Source organism: Macaca mulatta, chromosome 4 (genome assembly GCF_049350105.2).
Source record: "Macaca mulatta isolate MMU2019108-1 chromosome 4, T2T-MMU8v2.0, whole genome shotgun sequence".
Lineage (NCBI taxonomy): Eukaryota > Metazoa > Chordata > Mammalia > Primates > Cercopithecidae > Macaca > Macaca mulatta.
Window position 1 is genome coordinate 144,934,733 of NC_133409.1, and position 16,530 is coordinate 144,951,262.

At 41.5% G+C, this 16,530-nt stretch overlaps 1 protein-coding gene and 1 long non-coding RNA gene across 2 annotated transcripts in view; one reads left to right on the forward strand and one right to left on the reverse strand.

Annotated features, from left to right (window-relative positions):
- TBC1D22B (TBC1 domain family member 22B) overlaps positions 1 to 16,530 on the reverse strand; it is a 75,146-nt gene that overhangs the window by 25,992 nt on the left and 32,624 nt on the right. The window lies entirely within an intron of this gene.
- Positions 2,427 to 5,413, forward strand: LOC144340391 (uncharacterized). Its single transcript, XR_013416457.1, has 3 exons — positions 2,427 to 2,728; positions 3,446 to 3,969; positions 4,097 to 5,413. It is a non-coding gene; the product is annotated as an uncharacterized LOC144340391 (long non-coding RNA).

The window sequence follows — 16,530 nt, forward strand, 5'->3', positions numbered from 1 at the left end:
CAGTCCTAAAAAATCAGCTTAATATATGCCTGAAAAATTCCCTGACAGCTTTGGGAAGAACTGGTTTTGCCTATACTGACAAGAGTAACTTGTCTATTCACTGCTCTAGGCATTTCCCAGGAACCATCTGTGATCTCAGGGCAATTTTCTAGATGTGATCTGGTGGGCCAGCATGATTCAACCTGACCAGCCGGACCAAGACGCTCCAGCGTCTCAGCTGCAGATAGCCTTTCTATTTTCCAAAGCCTCTGGTTTACCTGATCCGGGTCCTTGTTGTTGTTGTTGTTGAACTGGACTCATAAGAATACCTTGTGTAACATTTTCTGATAATAGGCCGGGTGCTATGACTCACGCCTGTAATCCCAGCACTTTGGGAGGTCCAGGCGGGTGGATCACAAGATCAGGAGTTCGAGACTAGCCTGGCCAATATGGTGAAACCCCGTCTCTACCAAAAATATAAAAATTAGCTGGGCATGGTGGCAGGCACCTGTAGTCCCAGTTTCTCAGGAGGCTGAGGCAGGAGAATTGCTTGAACCCGGAAGGCAGAGGTTGCAGTGAGCCGAGACTGCGCCACTGCACTCCAGCCTGGGCGACAGAGAGAGAAGACTCCGTCTCAAAAAAAAAAAAAAAAAGAAAAAAAATGTCTGATAACAAAAGTAAACTGAGAAAAATAGAAAATCCTTTTCAACCATACATCTAAAGAACCCCTTGAAACAGGAACAAATATTTCATCCAGAAAAAAATAGTTTTAAGAAAACCATCAAGAATTCATCTTATTCTATGTAATAATTTTAAACTGGTTCAAGTGCTATATATAAACATATTGTTGGGTGTTATGCATCTGGCATTTTCAGGCAAGTACCTCATGGGAGCAGCTGAGACAATAACAGCACTGCAAACCTGTAAGTGTAGAGAGGGTGGAGAGGCCCCTCACTAAACCTGGGAAAGCCAAACCACCTGACAAAGACAGGGGAAGCTGGTCTCTGAGAGAGATGGCCACTCCAATGAGATGGTTGGAGGAAAGACTTATTCCGAGATTCCCACGGAGAAGAGACCCACTGGGAGGTAGTTCTGTTTCGTGAGGCCCATGTTTCTGACTGTCAGAGGAGATGTGCTATTTTGAAGATGCTGCTTAGCTGACCATACAGCATTCTGACACTGTGCCTGTCAATCAGGGTGGTGACTATTAACTTGGAATAATACATGAACTCTGGCTGCTCAGTATGAGATAGCACAGGTATACATGTATCATGATGCTCTGGTTAAAATTAATTTTAAAAACCAACGTACCACCAAGTTTTCACTGTTTTCCTTAAGTTGCTGTATTACTTTTACTTTCATTTGCAAACATTAGTTGCTGCTGGTTAAGTCAGCCTCCTGACATTGGCTATAGGATCCCAGATTATATGAGCCCAAACTCTGAGTATTCGGGCTATGGGGTAAAGGAAGAGGAAGCAAAGGAAAGGCAAGGTCCAGCACATACTTAACCTTCCAGGACCTGCCCAAAGACCATTCCCAGAGATGGGCAGCCTGTTACTAAGACGCTGTGGATGTGAACAGGCTCTGGGAGGCTCAGGACCCCCAGTGCCAATGTCAGCTGTTCATACCTCAACTTCTCCTGTTACGATTTCTCACTTATCCCTGGGGTCAGATAAGGGACAGAGAGCAAATGCGTACCACACCCTGCTCAGCTCACTGCCAGGGTAGAGGACCAGGCTAAGTCTTATACTCTCAGAAATGATAAGCCACAACTTGCCCTTGGAGAGCTTACCTCCTGCAATGATAGGAAATCCAGCACTGGACACCCCACCAAACGCACACACCGTCCTCAAATGTCACTGAAAGCAGCTCAGCATCCTGGCTGGGCTATCTCCACACACTGCTGGGAAGACCCTCAATGTTTCTCAGCTGCCTATCACACAGGAGACTACTTCATCTATGAAGATGGGGCCAGGAGGCAGCTTGAGTCCCAAATAGGGTGGCTGCTAAAAATTCAGCATCAAGCCCACTCCCCACCAATTCCCTTCAAACCAACAACATTAAAGTGGAAAGTTCTTACTGTATGATTCAATTCAGATAAAGCTTAGAAATAGGCAAAACTAATCTAGGTGTTAGAAATCAGTAAAGTAGTTACCCTTGCAGGGGCAGGGGAGGAGAGGACGGGGTAGGGACTAGGAGGGAACACAAGGGGACTTCTGAAGTCCTAGAAACGTTCCATGTCTTGCTATGGGTGCTGGTTATTTTGGGGAAATTCATCGAACTGGGCATGTATGATAGATGCACTTTTCTAAATGTACAATTTAATATAAAGTTCACATTTTAAAAAGCAGAAAAGGAATATCCTCTTGAGACAATAATAAAGTTTGTCCAGTTTCATCTTTGGCCTAGCCAGACAGGGAAGAACAGACTGCATGAGCTGATGTCATGTGCAAAGAGTCAGATGTAAGATGGAGGATGCCGCCTCCCAGGACTACAGCAGTGCCCTGCACGTGTGGGTGCTCATCAAAGACTTGTTGACTAAGTGGTGGTGCTCCACCTCCATCTCTTAGGGGAGAGAGAACTTCGGCTAATTCGGCACAGAATCAGAAAAGTGTAACTCACTGCCCTCCAGTGGCCAAGCCTGGTGAAGCTGTACTCATTTCTGAGTATTCTGCAGTTATCACGGAATTTTCATTCTCTCATTCATCTGGACATGTGTGGAATGCCTATTTTGGACGCCAAAATGAAGGTACTGGGGATATGAAGATGTTTAAAATACTCTTTGGTCTCAAAAGTGCCATGGGAGAAATCTACAGAGTGACAGAAATAGCAATACTGGATGCCGGGGGTCGGGGGACCCCAGTGAAGGCTTCTAAGAGGAAGGGGAGTCTTAAAGGGTACACAAAGATTAGCTCAGGAGATAAAGAGGTGGTGCAGGATAAGGCTTTACATTTACAATGTCCATTCTGGATTGCTGAGTTTGAGGGGTGAAGCAGAGAGCAGGTCACAGGGCCTTTGCATGCCAAGTTAGAAAACCTGGACATTTAACCTATAGGTGATGGAAGGATTTTTGTCAGAGGAGTTGTATGGGTGAGTCTGTGTTTGAATGGTGTGGAAGATTGGTGTGAAGGAGATAAAACCGGGGGTGAGAAAACATGCTTGGCTGGTTCAGCAATCCAGGCCTGACCTGGGGCATGCATAGTGGGAATGAAGAAGAAGCATATCAAGAAACATTTAGGACGTAAAATCATCAGACCTTTGTAAATGATTGGATATCAAAGAGCAAGGAAACAGAATCATGAAGAATTCTTAGCATTTCTGACTTAGGTGACAGGAAATGCTGCCAACTAAGAGAAAAGGGTGCCTGGGTAAGGGAAGGAGAAGAGCCAAACACAGAGTCTGAGGAGCCTAGGAATAGCAAAGATTGCCTAAAAATAACTGTTCCCTTCTTCCTCCTCGGTAACAGGACCCCTAAGGGTATTGGCCACCTAAGACAGACTGTTTCTCAGCCACACTTGCTGCTAGGTGTGTCCACAAGATTAAGTGCAGACAAAAGAGAATCAAGCCCCAGAGTCATGCACCGCTTTCAGAAATGTTCTTAAACAGAACAAGTATGCCTTGCTTCCTTTCCTTCTCTATACTGGTTGGAATATAGATGTGATGGCTGGAGCACAAATAGCTCTTGGATCATGAGAAAGAAACCACATGCTGAAGATTGCAGAATGAGAGAGAGGAACCTGGATCTCTGATATTTTGGAGCAGCAGATAAGCCCCAGATTACTTACCTCTGGACTTTTAATGTGAGAGAAATAAGCTTTTCCATCTTACTTAAGGAACTGTTACTTGGGTTCCCTGTTATGTGTAGCCTAGCTAATCCTAAGTGATCATCTATGACATAATCACGTGGAATGTCATGCAGGGAACTGGACACAAGTCAGAGGTCTGCGGAGGACTTCCTTTCTGAGAGTTCCACTGCCATCATGCTTCCAGGTAAAATCTACAGTGAAAATCTTATTGTGCTGTTTCATGCAGAGGAAAAGAGAAAAGGTTACTTGATAATTGGTGTTGCATTTTGTACCCAAAAATATCATCAGATACCACTCTTCTTTTGAAATAGGAAACATCATGAGTCCTGCTCTTCTACATGACTTCCTTATATGAATCACTTCTGTTGTTCCTGTTAAGCAGTTTATTTTGATGACAGCAACATGGTCAATTGGACCTTAGTAGTTCAGAGCTAGGCTAATATTGCCTAAGCCTAAAAGCTCTTGGAGGAAAGAGTTTAGAATTATACCAGTCTCAGAGATAAGATTCCAGAGACTTTATCTCCCCAGGGGTGACCCCCCACACCTGCAGCACTGTCACCACTAGACCCAGACACAGCTGGCTTATCTGCAGAGGACCCACTTTTACAGGAGCAGCTGGCTTCAGCAGATAAAGAAGCTGCTTGGCGGCAAGGCTAGAGCTATAGACAACTTCTCTATCAACTCACAGGGGAATCACTGGAACTCACTGTTTCCAACTACTTTACAACAAACATGGCATAAAGCATGAAGCAGGCTCAGGTACTAATTTTTAAAAGTGATAGAGGTGGTAGAGAATAGGTAGGGGAAGAGATATGACAGAAGCCAAATAACGTCCCAGTGGCGTGTGGACCCCATGACTCTACTAGGGCAGATCCCCCATGCTATGATTCAGTGAGATGGGGCAGTGGGGTAAGGCTGCCTGGAGAGACTTGCCCAGGATAATGAGGGCAACTGCTGGCCTGTTCCATGAGAAAGACACTTGAGGCTTCCTACAGTAGGGAGAGTCACACCAGGAGGGCCATAGAAAAAACCTTTGACAGCAGCTGCCTCATCCAGATATGCCACCATGAGAGAAGTACAGAAGAGAAGCATTATTGCCCAGACAAAAAAATGATGCTTGATGGCCACAATGTTGTATCTATGTCTGTTCAAGAAACGCGTGAGGGTGAGAAGTCTGTATTTCTTTGAAATTTAATTTATATCCAGCAAGTGACAGGTAAATAAGATGAAGTACATCCATATAATAGAATATTCGGCCATAGAAAAGAATGAAGTACTGACACGCGCTACAACATGAATGAATTTTGAAGATATTATGCTAAATAAAAGCCAGACACAAAAGACTCCATATTGTGTGGTTCCATTTATATAAAATGTCCAGAATAGGGAAATCCCTAGATACAGAAGATTAGTGGTTGCCCAGGGATACAGGGGCTGGGAGGCTTAGGGGTGATGGCTAAAGAGTACGAGTGTTCTTTTTGGGGTGATAAAAATGTTTTAAAATTGATTGTGGTGATATACAACTCTGTAAATATACTAAAAATTATTCACTGTACCCTTTAAATGACTAAACTGTTTGGCATATGAAGTCCATCCCAATAAAGCTGTTACCAAAAACCCCACAAAAATGGTAACTTATAAATTTATTGCAACTCCAATAAAAACTGTATTAATAAAAGGTTCCCCACTCCTAAATTTGATAAAAGTTGATTCTCAAGCTCAACTGGATGAACCTGGAAGACATTATGCAAAGTAAAAGTTGGTTTACAAAAGGACACATGCTGTACGAATCCACTTACATGAGGTATCTAAAATAGTCACAAACATAGAAACAGACAGAGTGGTGGCTGCCAGGGGCTGGGGGAAGGGGAAACAGAGGGTTGATGTTCAGAGGGTACAAATTTGATAACTGTGTGCAAGATGAGTATGTTCTAGAGATCTGCTGTACAACAATGTGCCCACAGCTAATGATACTGTATTGTGCACTTCAAAATTTGTTAAGAGAATGGTACTACCTAGGTTTTCCTCTAGGATTTTTATGGTATTAGGTCTAACATTTAAGTCTCTAATCCATCTTGAATTAATTTTCGTATAAGGAGTAAGGAAAGGATCCAGTTTCAGCTTTCTACTTATGGCTAGCCAATTTTCCCAGCACCATTTATTAAATAGGGAATCCTTTCCCCATTTCTTGTTTCTCTCAGGTTTGTCAAAGATCAGATGGCTGTAGATGTGTGGTATTATTTCTGAGGACTCTGTTCTGTTCCATTGGTCTATATCTCTGTTTTGGTACCAGTACCATGCTGTTTTGGTTACTGTAGCCTTGTAGTATAGTTTGAAGTCAGGTAGCGTGATGCCTCCAGCTTTGTTCTTTTGACTTAGGATTGCCTTGGAGATGCGGGCTCTTTTTTGGTTCCATATGAACTTTAAAGCGGTTTTTTCCAATTCTGTGAAGAAACTCATTGGTAGCTTGATGGGGATGGCATTGAATCTATAAATTACCTTGGGCAGTATGGCCATTTTCACGATATTGATTCTTCCTATCCATGAGCATGGTATGTTCTTCCATTTGTTTGTGTCCTCTTTTATTTCACTGAGCAGTGGTTTGCAGTTCTCCTTGAAGAGGTCCTTTACATCCCTTGTAAGTTGGATTCCTAGGTATTTTATTCTCTTTGAAGCAATTGTGAATGGAAGTTCATTCCTGATTTGGCTCTCTGTTTGTCTGTTACTGGTGTATAAGAATGCTTGTGATTTTTGAGCTTCTGCACAGCAAAAGAAACTACCATCAGAGTGAACAGGCAACCTACAGAATGGGAGAAAATTTTTGCAATCTACTCATCTGACAAAGGGCTAATATCCAGAACCTACAAAGAACTCAAACAAATTTACAAGAAAAAAACAAACAACCCCATCAAAAAGTGGGCAAAGGATATGAACAGACATTTCTCAAAAGAAGACATTCATACAGCCAACAGACACATGAAAAAATGCTCATCATCACTGGCCATCAGAGAAATGCAAATCAAAACCACAATGAGATACCATCTCACACCAGTTAGAATGGCGATCATTAAAAAGTCAGGAAACAACAGGTGCTGGAGAGGATGTGGAGAAATAGGAACACTTTTACACTGTTGGTGGGATTGTAAACTAGTTCAACCATTATGGAAAACAGTATGGCGATTCCTCAAGGATCTAGAACTTGATGTACCATATGACCCAGCCATCCCATTACTGGGTATATACCCAAAGGATTATAAATTATGCTGCTATAAAGACACATGCACACGTATGTTTATTGCAGCACTATTCACAATAGCAAAGACTTGGAATCAACCCAAATGTCCATCAGTGACAGATTGGATTAAGAAAATGTGGCACATATACACCATGGAATACTATGCAGCCATAAAAAAGGATGAGTTTGTGTCCTTTGTAGGGACATGGTTGCAGCTGGAAACCATCATTCTTAGCAAACTATCACAAGAACAGAAAACCAAACACCGCATGTTCTCACTCATAGGTGGGAACTGAACAATGAGATCACTTGGACTCAGGAAGGGGAACATCACACACCAGGGCCTATCATGGGGAGGGGGGAGGGGGGAGGGATTGCATTGGGAGTTATACCTGATGTAAATGACGAGTTGATGGGTGCAGCACACCAACATGGCACAAGTATACATATGTAACAAACCTGCACGTTATGCACATGTACCCTACAACTTAAAGTATAATAATAATAAATAAATTTAAAAAAATAAAAATAAAAAAAAACAAAAAAAACAAAAAACAAAATTTGTTAAGAGGGTAGACCTCGTGTTAAGTGCTCTTATCACTGTAAGAAAAAGATAAAAAATAAACAAAACTGAAAAATAAAGAAGTTCATCTGGAAGAACAACCAAGACAGTATTTTTTGAAAGGGTAATGAAAGAGACTGGCACTGGGGTGGGCAGGGGGGCGGAATTAAAAGAAAAAAGCCACTAATAAAAAATAATTGGCCAGGTGCAGTGGCTCATACCTGTAATCCCAGCGCTTTGGGAGGTCGAGATGGGTGGATCACTTGAGGCCGGGAGTTCCAGACCAGCCTGGCCAACAGGGTAAAACCCCGTCTCTACTCAAAAACACAAAAATTAGCCAGGCATAGTGGCGCATGCCTATAGTCTCAGCTACTAGGGAGGCTGAGGTGCGAGGATGGCCTGAATCCAGGAGATGAAAGTTGCAGTGAGCCGGGATTGCGCCATTGCACTTTAGTCTGGGCAACAGAGTAAGACTCCATCTCAAAATAAATAAATAAATAAAATATATAATAATAATAATTTAACAACTTTATAAACTCAAAAAATCTAAGCTGTGTGGTACTGGATAGAAATGGAGACAAATGAAATTAAACCAACAAAGCAGCAGAACCATGTAATTAAATGTATGTAATATTATGAAGAGAGATAGAGAGATTTCACATCAGTGAAAAGATGGTGTATCATTTATAAATGGTGTCGAAATATTAGCTATGCAACTGGAATAGTAACTATAAATTTCAGTTCTCACCATACAAGAAAATAAATCAGTAATGGAATTTAGAAAGTTAAATGTTAAAACCACCAGAATATTAGAAGAAAACATGGGAGAGTATTTTTGTAATCTTTTTTTTTTTTTTTTTTTTTTGACAGAGTCTCACTCTGTCACCCAGGTTAGAGTGCAGTGGCGTGATCTCGGCTCACTGCAACCTCTGCCTCCTGGATTCAAGCGATTTTCCTGCCTCAGCCTCCCGAGTAGCTGGGAAAACAGGCAGCCACCACCATGCCCAGCTAATTCGTGTATTTTTGGTAGAGACGGGGTTTTGCCATGTTGACCAGATTGGTCTCGAACTCCTGGTCTCAGGTAATCCACCTGCCTCAGCCTCCCAAAGTGCTGGGATTACAGGCGTGAGCCACCGCGCCCAGCCAGTATTTTTGTAATCTTGAGGTGGGGAAGGAAAGAGTTCCTAAGCAAGATACCAAATCCAAAAATCCTAAAGGAGAAGCTGCTTCCTTCAGAGGCTTCATCACAGTTTGCAATTATCTGGTGACTTGTTTGTGAGCCTCCCTACCAGACAGGAGTTGCCACAAGGGCAGGCCATGTCTATCTCCTTGTCTATCTCCTACACATAGTGACAGCTCAATAAATACTTGTTGGACAGATCTGACTGCATAAAAATTAGTAAGTTCTACATAAAGAGACACAATTAGCAAAGTTAAGAGATAAATAATGGTCTGGGGAAAATATTAGGTTGGACTATATAAAATCCCCATGTTGGGGGGTAAAAAATGGTTGAGTATTAACAATTTATATGATTCAACCTAATATTTTTAACACATAGCAGATGAAGGATGAATTTATCTAATATACAAAAAGCTCTTACAAAACAAGACACGTCAATAATCCATTAGAAAAAACAGGTTAATGATTAAAGCAGCAGACCACAAAAGAAAATGATAATACAGATGAGAAAAGATACATAGTATCACTGACCAGAAAGTAGGAACAAAAACTGAAACAAACCATGATCTATCTGCTAGACAGGTAAAATACACTAGACTTCATCCATACACAGGTTTTGCTAAAGAGGTGAGGAAAAGTGCATCCACACATTCGTGGCTGGAGTACAAACTGGTATAAACATTTTTGGATTATAATTTAGTAGTACCTATTTGGCATGCTTTTAGGATTAGTCATTTCACTTCTAGGACTCTTTCAGAGAAATACGTATTTTAACAAGTGCACAAGAAAATATGTACAAGGATATTCACTGCAATGTTACTTACAACAGCTAAAAAGTGTAGGCAACTTAGGCCGGGCACAGTGGCTCACGCCTGTAATCCCAGCACTTTGTGAGGCTGAGACGGGCAGATCACAAGGTCAGGAGATCGAGACCATCCTGGCTAACATGGTGAAATCCAGTCTCTACTAAAAAATACAAAAAATTAGCCGTGCGTGGTGGTGGGCACCTGTAGTCCCAGCTACTCGGGAGGCTGAGGCAGGAGAATGGTGTGAACCTGGGAGGCAGAGCTTGCAGTGAGCCGAGATCATGCCACTGCACTCCAGCCTGGGCAACAGAGCAAGACTCCATCTCAAAAAAAAAAAAAAAAAAAAAAAAAAAACTGTAGGCAACTTAAATGTCCTTCTAGAGAAGAAAACTTAAATAAACTGGTTAAGCCTTATTACAGAAATAATGGAATTGATGAAAATAATGAAGTGGATCTGTATGTTCAGGCTTGGAAAGCTTGCTGTATGACATTTTTAAATGAACACAAGCAAAATATAGAAAAGTATGAATAGCTTGATTTCATTTTTCTGAACCCAGTAAAGAAAAACAATGCATGCAGCTCCATCCATACATAGGAAACGGTCTGGAAGAACACATAACAATAGGTTAACAACTGTAGTTATCTTGGGGGTGTGTGCGTGTGTGTTGTAACACTTCTATATATATATATTTTTTATTATACTTTAAGTTCTGGAATACATGTGTAGGACATGCAGGTTTGTTACACAGGTACACACATGCCATGGTGGTCTGCTGCACCCATAAACCTGTCATCTACATTATGTATTTCCCCTAATGCTATCTCTTCCCTAGGCCCCCAACCCCCAACAGGCCCCGATATGTTATGTTCCCCTCCCTGTGTCCATGTGTTCTCATTGTTCAACTCCCACCTATGAGTGAGAACATGCGGTGTTTAGTTTTCTGTTCCTGTGTTAGTTTGTTGAGAATGATGGTTTCCAGCTTCATCCATGTCCCTGCAAAGGACATGAACTCATTCTTTTTATGGCTGCATAGTATTCCATGGTCTAAATGTGTCACATTTTCTTTATCCAGTCTATCATTGATGGGCATTTGGGTTGGTTCCAAGTCTTTGCTATTGTGAACAGTGTTGCAATAAACATACACGGGCATGTATCTTTATAGTAGAATGTTGTTTTGATTTTTTAAATAAGCATACTTCTACTACAATTTTTTTTTTAAAAGATGAGCAATAAGAAAGGTGCTGCCTGCTTTAGAGCATTGAATATAATTGGTGAAGCCATTAGAAGTCCAAGGGCAAGGACTGAAGTTGAGATTCCACCAAGTCATATAAAGAGCACAGGTATTAAGACCAAAATACCTAGGTTTGAGTTTGAGAAGCTCATTAGACCCCTGAGTCTTGGATTTTTCACCTTATAAAATGGCTTGATACGTCTACCTTAAACAGACATTGGGCCCTAGTAAAGGAAATCAGGTATGTCCAAGATCTTTGCAAATAGTGAAGTACTTTAAAAACCAGGGTAATGTTGCTTCTTGGCCAGAAAAACAAGGGCTACAACTACAAACTCCTAGGGAAAGAGAGATGGATGGGAGCTGGAGGATTAGGAGAGACAGCCAAGTATAATATGCAGCTCTGATTTGGACCCTGATTCAAACTGTTAAATAGATTTATGAATACGACTGTATAGTAGATTACATAAAGGAGCTATTACTACTTTTTAGATGTGATAACTGCATTGTGGCTTTGTGTTTTAAAAAATGTCTTTGGCCAGGTGCAGCAGCTCACACCTGTAATCCCAGCACTTTGGGAGGCTGAGGCGGACAAATGGCTTGAGTCCAGGAGTTCAGGACCAGCCTGGGCAACATGGCGAAACCCTGTCTCTACAAAAAATACAAAAATTAGTCAGGCATGGTGGTGCGAGCCTGTAGTCCCAGCTACTCTGGAGGCTGAAGTGGGAGGATTGTTTGAGCCCAGAAGACGGAGGTTGCAGTGAGCTGAGATCGTGCCACTGCACTCCAGTCTGGGCGACAGAGTGAGACTGTCTCAAAAAACAAACCAAAAATTATGTATGTGTGTGTACATACATATACACCTTTCAGAAATACATATAAAAACATTTATGCATAAAATGATATGATGTTTGATATTGAGATTTGCCTCAAAATAATTCACAATGGTGAGGGAGTAGAGAATGGATACAGGTTTAGATAAAACAAGACTGGGATCAGGCATGGTGGCTCACGCCTGTAATCCCAACACTTTGGGAGGCTGAGGCAGGAGGACGCTTGAGCTCAGGGGTTCAAGACAAGCCTGGGCAACGTGGCAAAAACTTATCTCTACAAAAAATACAAAAAATTGGCCAAATGTGATGGCACTCCCCTGTAGTCCCAATTATTCGGGATGCTGAGGTGAGAGGATCACTTGAACCAGCAGGTTGAGGCTACAGTGAGCCATGATCATGCCACTGCACTCCAGCCTGGGTGACAGAGTAAGACCCTGTCTCAATCAATTAATCAACAAATAAATAATACTTTATTATTTATTATTATTTTTTGAGATGGAGTCTCCCTCTGTTGCTCAGGCAGGAGTACAACGGCGCGATCTCAGCTCACTGCGACCTCTGCCTCCTGGGTTCAAGCAATTCTCCTGCATCAGCCTCTCCAGTAGCTAGGATTACAGGTACATGCCACCACACCCTGCTAATTAGTAAATAATACTTTATTATTAAAAAATGCTATTTACTGAATCATCTGAGCCTTCAGCAAGTCATAATCTTTTTGCTACTGGAGGATCTTGCCTCAATGCTGATGGCTGCTGACTGTCAGGGTGGTGGTTGCTAAAGGCTGGGCTGGTTGTGACAATTTCTTAAGACAGTAATGAAGTTGGCCACATTGATTGACTTTTCCTTTCACAAAAGATTTCTCTGTAGCATGTGATTCTGTTTGACAGCATTTTACCCACAGTAGAACTTCTTTCAAAATTAAATCAGTCTCTTGCCTGCCACCATGTAAGACATGACTCTGCTCCTCATTTGTCTTCTGCTATGATTGTGAGGCCTCCCCAGCCATGTGGAACTTTGGCTGGGGAACAGACCAGGGAATCAATGGCTTTGGAGAGGAGCCAAGAATTAAATTTCAGCTAATGAACCTTATTCAGTCTGTAAGAATTTTGATGAGAGTGGCATTGATAATAGTAAACTCAACTGCAATTGTGTTTCTCTTATTATTTGGATGAGTATCAGTGGAGGAAATGGCGACTCAGAAGACATGCCAGCAGAAGTTATTACCTCAGTCATTACTGGAAATCTTAGCTGGCTGACCTTGCACTTGACAAGAATGTAACGGTGAAAATAAAACCAGACTTTCTATTTATCTGAAAAAAACAAAAAAAATTAAAAAATGAAGTCAATCTGGCCAGGTGTGGTAGCTCACTCCTATACTCTCAGGACTTTGGGAGGTCAAGGCAGGACTGCTTGAGGTCAGGAATTCAAGACCAGCCTGGGCAACACAATGAGAACCTCATCTCTACAAAAAATTTAAAAATTAGCTGGGTGTGGTGGTACACAGCTGTAGTCCCAGCTACTCAGGAGGCTGAGGCAGGAGGATCACTTGAGCCCAGGAGTTTGAGATTAGTTTGAGCTATGATTACACCACTGCACTCTAGCCTGGGCAAAAGAGTGAGACCCTGTCTCCAAATAAATAAATAAATAACATTTTTTAAAAAATTGGAGTCAACCTTCTCAAATCCTGCCACTGCTTTACTAATTGAGTTTACATAATATTCTAAATCCTTTGTTGTCATTTCAAATGTTCATAGCATCTTCACCAGGAGTAGATTCCATCTCAAGAAAGTATGTCAGCTATAGCTTTACTAAATTACTAAATATATCTCTTAAATAATAAGACTCAGAAGTTGAAATGACTCCTTGATCCACAGGCTGCAGAACAGACATTGTGTTAGCAGGTATGAAAACATTAATCTCCTTGTACATCTCCATCAGAGCTCTCAGGTGTCTAGGTTCATTGTCAATGGACAGTGCTATTTTGAAAGAAATCTTTTTTTGTGAGCAAGAGGTCTCAACAGTGGCCTTAAAATATTCAATAAACCATGCTATAAACAGATGTGCTGTCATCCAAGCTTTATTGTTCCACTTATAAAGCACAGGCAGAGTATATTTTGCATAATTCTTAAGGGCTCTAGGGTTTTTGGAATGGTAAGTGAGCACGGGCTTCAACTTAAAGTCACCAGCTGCCTTAGTCCCTAACAAGAGAGCCAGTCTGTCCTTCGAAGCCAGACTCTGACTACTCCTCTCTAGCTATGAAAGTCCTAGATAGCAGGCTGGTCATAGTGGTTACTACATACTTGTAATCCCAACTACTCAGGAGGCCAAGACGGGAGGATCACTTGAACCAGGAATTCAAGACCAGCCTGGGCAACATACTAAGACCCCCTCTCTACAAAAATTGTTTTTATAAAGTTAGCCAGGTGTGGTGGGTGTGCATCTGCAGTTCTAGCTACTCAGGGGGCAGGAGGATGGCTTTAGTCAGAGTATAATGTTACAGTGTGCTATGATCATGCTACTGTCTCTTAAAAAAAAATTAAATTTAAAAAAGAAAGTCCTGGATGGCATCTTTTTCCAATAGAAGGCTGTTTTGTCTATACTGAAAATCTGCTGTTTAGTGTACCGCCTTCATCAATGATCTTAGCTAGATCTTCCAGATAATTTGCTGCAGCTTCTCCATCAGCACTTGTTGCTTCACCCTGCACTTTTTGTTATGGAGATGGCTTCTTTCCTTAAACTTCATGAAAACCAACTTTGCTAGCTTCAAACTTTTCTTCTGCAGCTTCCTCACCTCTCTTAGCCTCTATGGAAGTGAAAAAAGTTAAGGCCTTGCTCTGGGTTAAGCTCAGGATTTAGGGAATGTTGTGGCTGGTTTGATCTTCTATCCAGAACACTAAAACTTTCTCCATATCAGCAATAAGGCTATTTTGCTCTCATATTATTTGTGTGTTCACTGGAGTAGCACTTTTAATTCCTTCAAGAACTTTTCCTTTGCTCACAATTTGGCATACTGGCACAAGAGGCATAGCTTTCAGCCTGGCTCAGCTTTTGACCTGCCTTCTTCATTAAGCTTAATCACTTATAGCTTTTGATTTAAAGCGAGAGACATGTAACTTCCTTTCCCTTGAACATTTACAAGCCACTGCAGTTATTAATTGACCTAATTTGAATATTGTTGTGTCTCAGGGAATAGGTAGGCCCAAGGAGAGGGAGATGAGGAAGGATCAGCTGGTGGAGCAATCAGAACACACACAACATTTATAAATTAAGTTCACTGTCTTATATGGAGGCAGTTCATGGCACCCTGAAATAATTACAACAATAACATCAAAGTTCGCTGATCACAGATGACCATGACAGATATAATAATAATGAAAAGTTAAAAATACTGTGAGAATTACCAGAATGTGACACAGAGACACAAAGTGAACACATGCTTTTGAAAAGTGGCACTGATAGACTTGCTCAATGCAGGGTTGCCACAAATCTTCAATTTATAAAAATGCAATATCTACAAAGCTCAATAAAACAAGATATGCCTGTACCAAGATTAGAAAGCAGTCATATCTATCACAGAAAGGCACACTGCTTGATGGGGTTGAGGTAGTAATGGGATGGGCACCTAAAGAAAGTGAAGACAGGCTTGGAACAAAATATAAATACAAAAAACAAAGCTAACAAGATAATTAAATATCTAATCAGAACTACAGCTGCTGAGGATTATTTTTAACTGGCACAACACTGTTAGCAAGATTTCATGACAGCATTTAGACTTCAAATGTAAATTAATGAATGGGTTAATACCATCCTAGGCTCATTCTTCAATACTATTTTAGAAAATTATTACTGCAAGAAGCAACTAAAAAATCCCAACAGATCAGCTAAACTGCTCTCTTGATAAAATTATACAACACAGTAGAATTATGCTGCTTCCAAAAGTTGGTCTATTCAGGCAGGGGGGTGGGGGGAAGATGTAAAAAGTCCTCTAGAAAAAGCCTTCTTAGTCAGTTGCCTTAGTTTTCCAAGATTGCCTCATGAAAGACCTCATCATCCCTTTGAGCCCCATTGGAAAACCTGGATAGGATAGACCAAGTGAGACATTTCTTATGCTGTCCTCTCCAAAGGGCTCCACTCTCACCCATTTCTCATCACCCAACCCCCTAACCCCTCCAAATGGCTTCCTCCAAAAACCACAATCATCCACCACCCTCAGAGTCTAAAGAAAATGATTTTAGTCCTAGCTCTGCCTCTAATAAGGAGACAGAGAATCTCAAAACTTCTCAGTGAAATGAGGGATTACGTGAATGGCTTTCTAAGATCCCTTTCGATGTTCTTATTCCTACATGAGGTTCTCCTTACCTAAGGAAACAAAGCATCAGGCCGTGGCAGATGGGTTTTCCTGTGACTCTCTCAGCAGAAGTGATTAAGGAAACCAAAACAGAGACACAGGATCCTCAACTCCTTTAAGACTCTGCTTAACTTAGGCTGGCCGGCAGAGGCTGGGACTACAAGAAAACCTAACTGCTGCCATGAAATCAAATATCTTTCTAAAGTGACAAGAACCCAGTGGGGTGAGAGGTGAAGAAGGAGTGGGGAGAAATCAAGGTCTTGGAGTTCTCCTTGGCCCATTCCATCACTTCCTGTATGTGCTGGGTTCTGGTGCCACAACCTTTTGTCCTCTGCATGTCCACATCCTGCTCCTAAGATATAGCAAGTGAACTGGAGTGTGCAGGCCTGACGTCCAATCTAAAATTCCAGTTTACATGGATGAGAGCCTGAGTCGGAAACAAGTTCAAAATAATCCTAAAATAATCTCAAATAAACCATAAAACTACAAAACATATCAATGTGGTCATTCTTGTGACAAAGCAGATCTTTTTAGGTGAGATCTGTGACCATC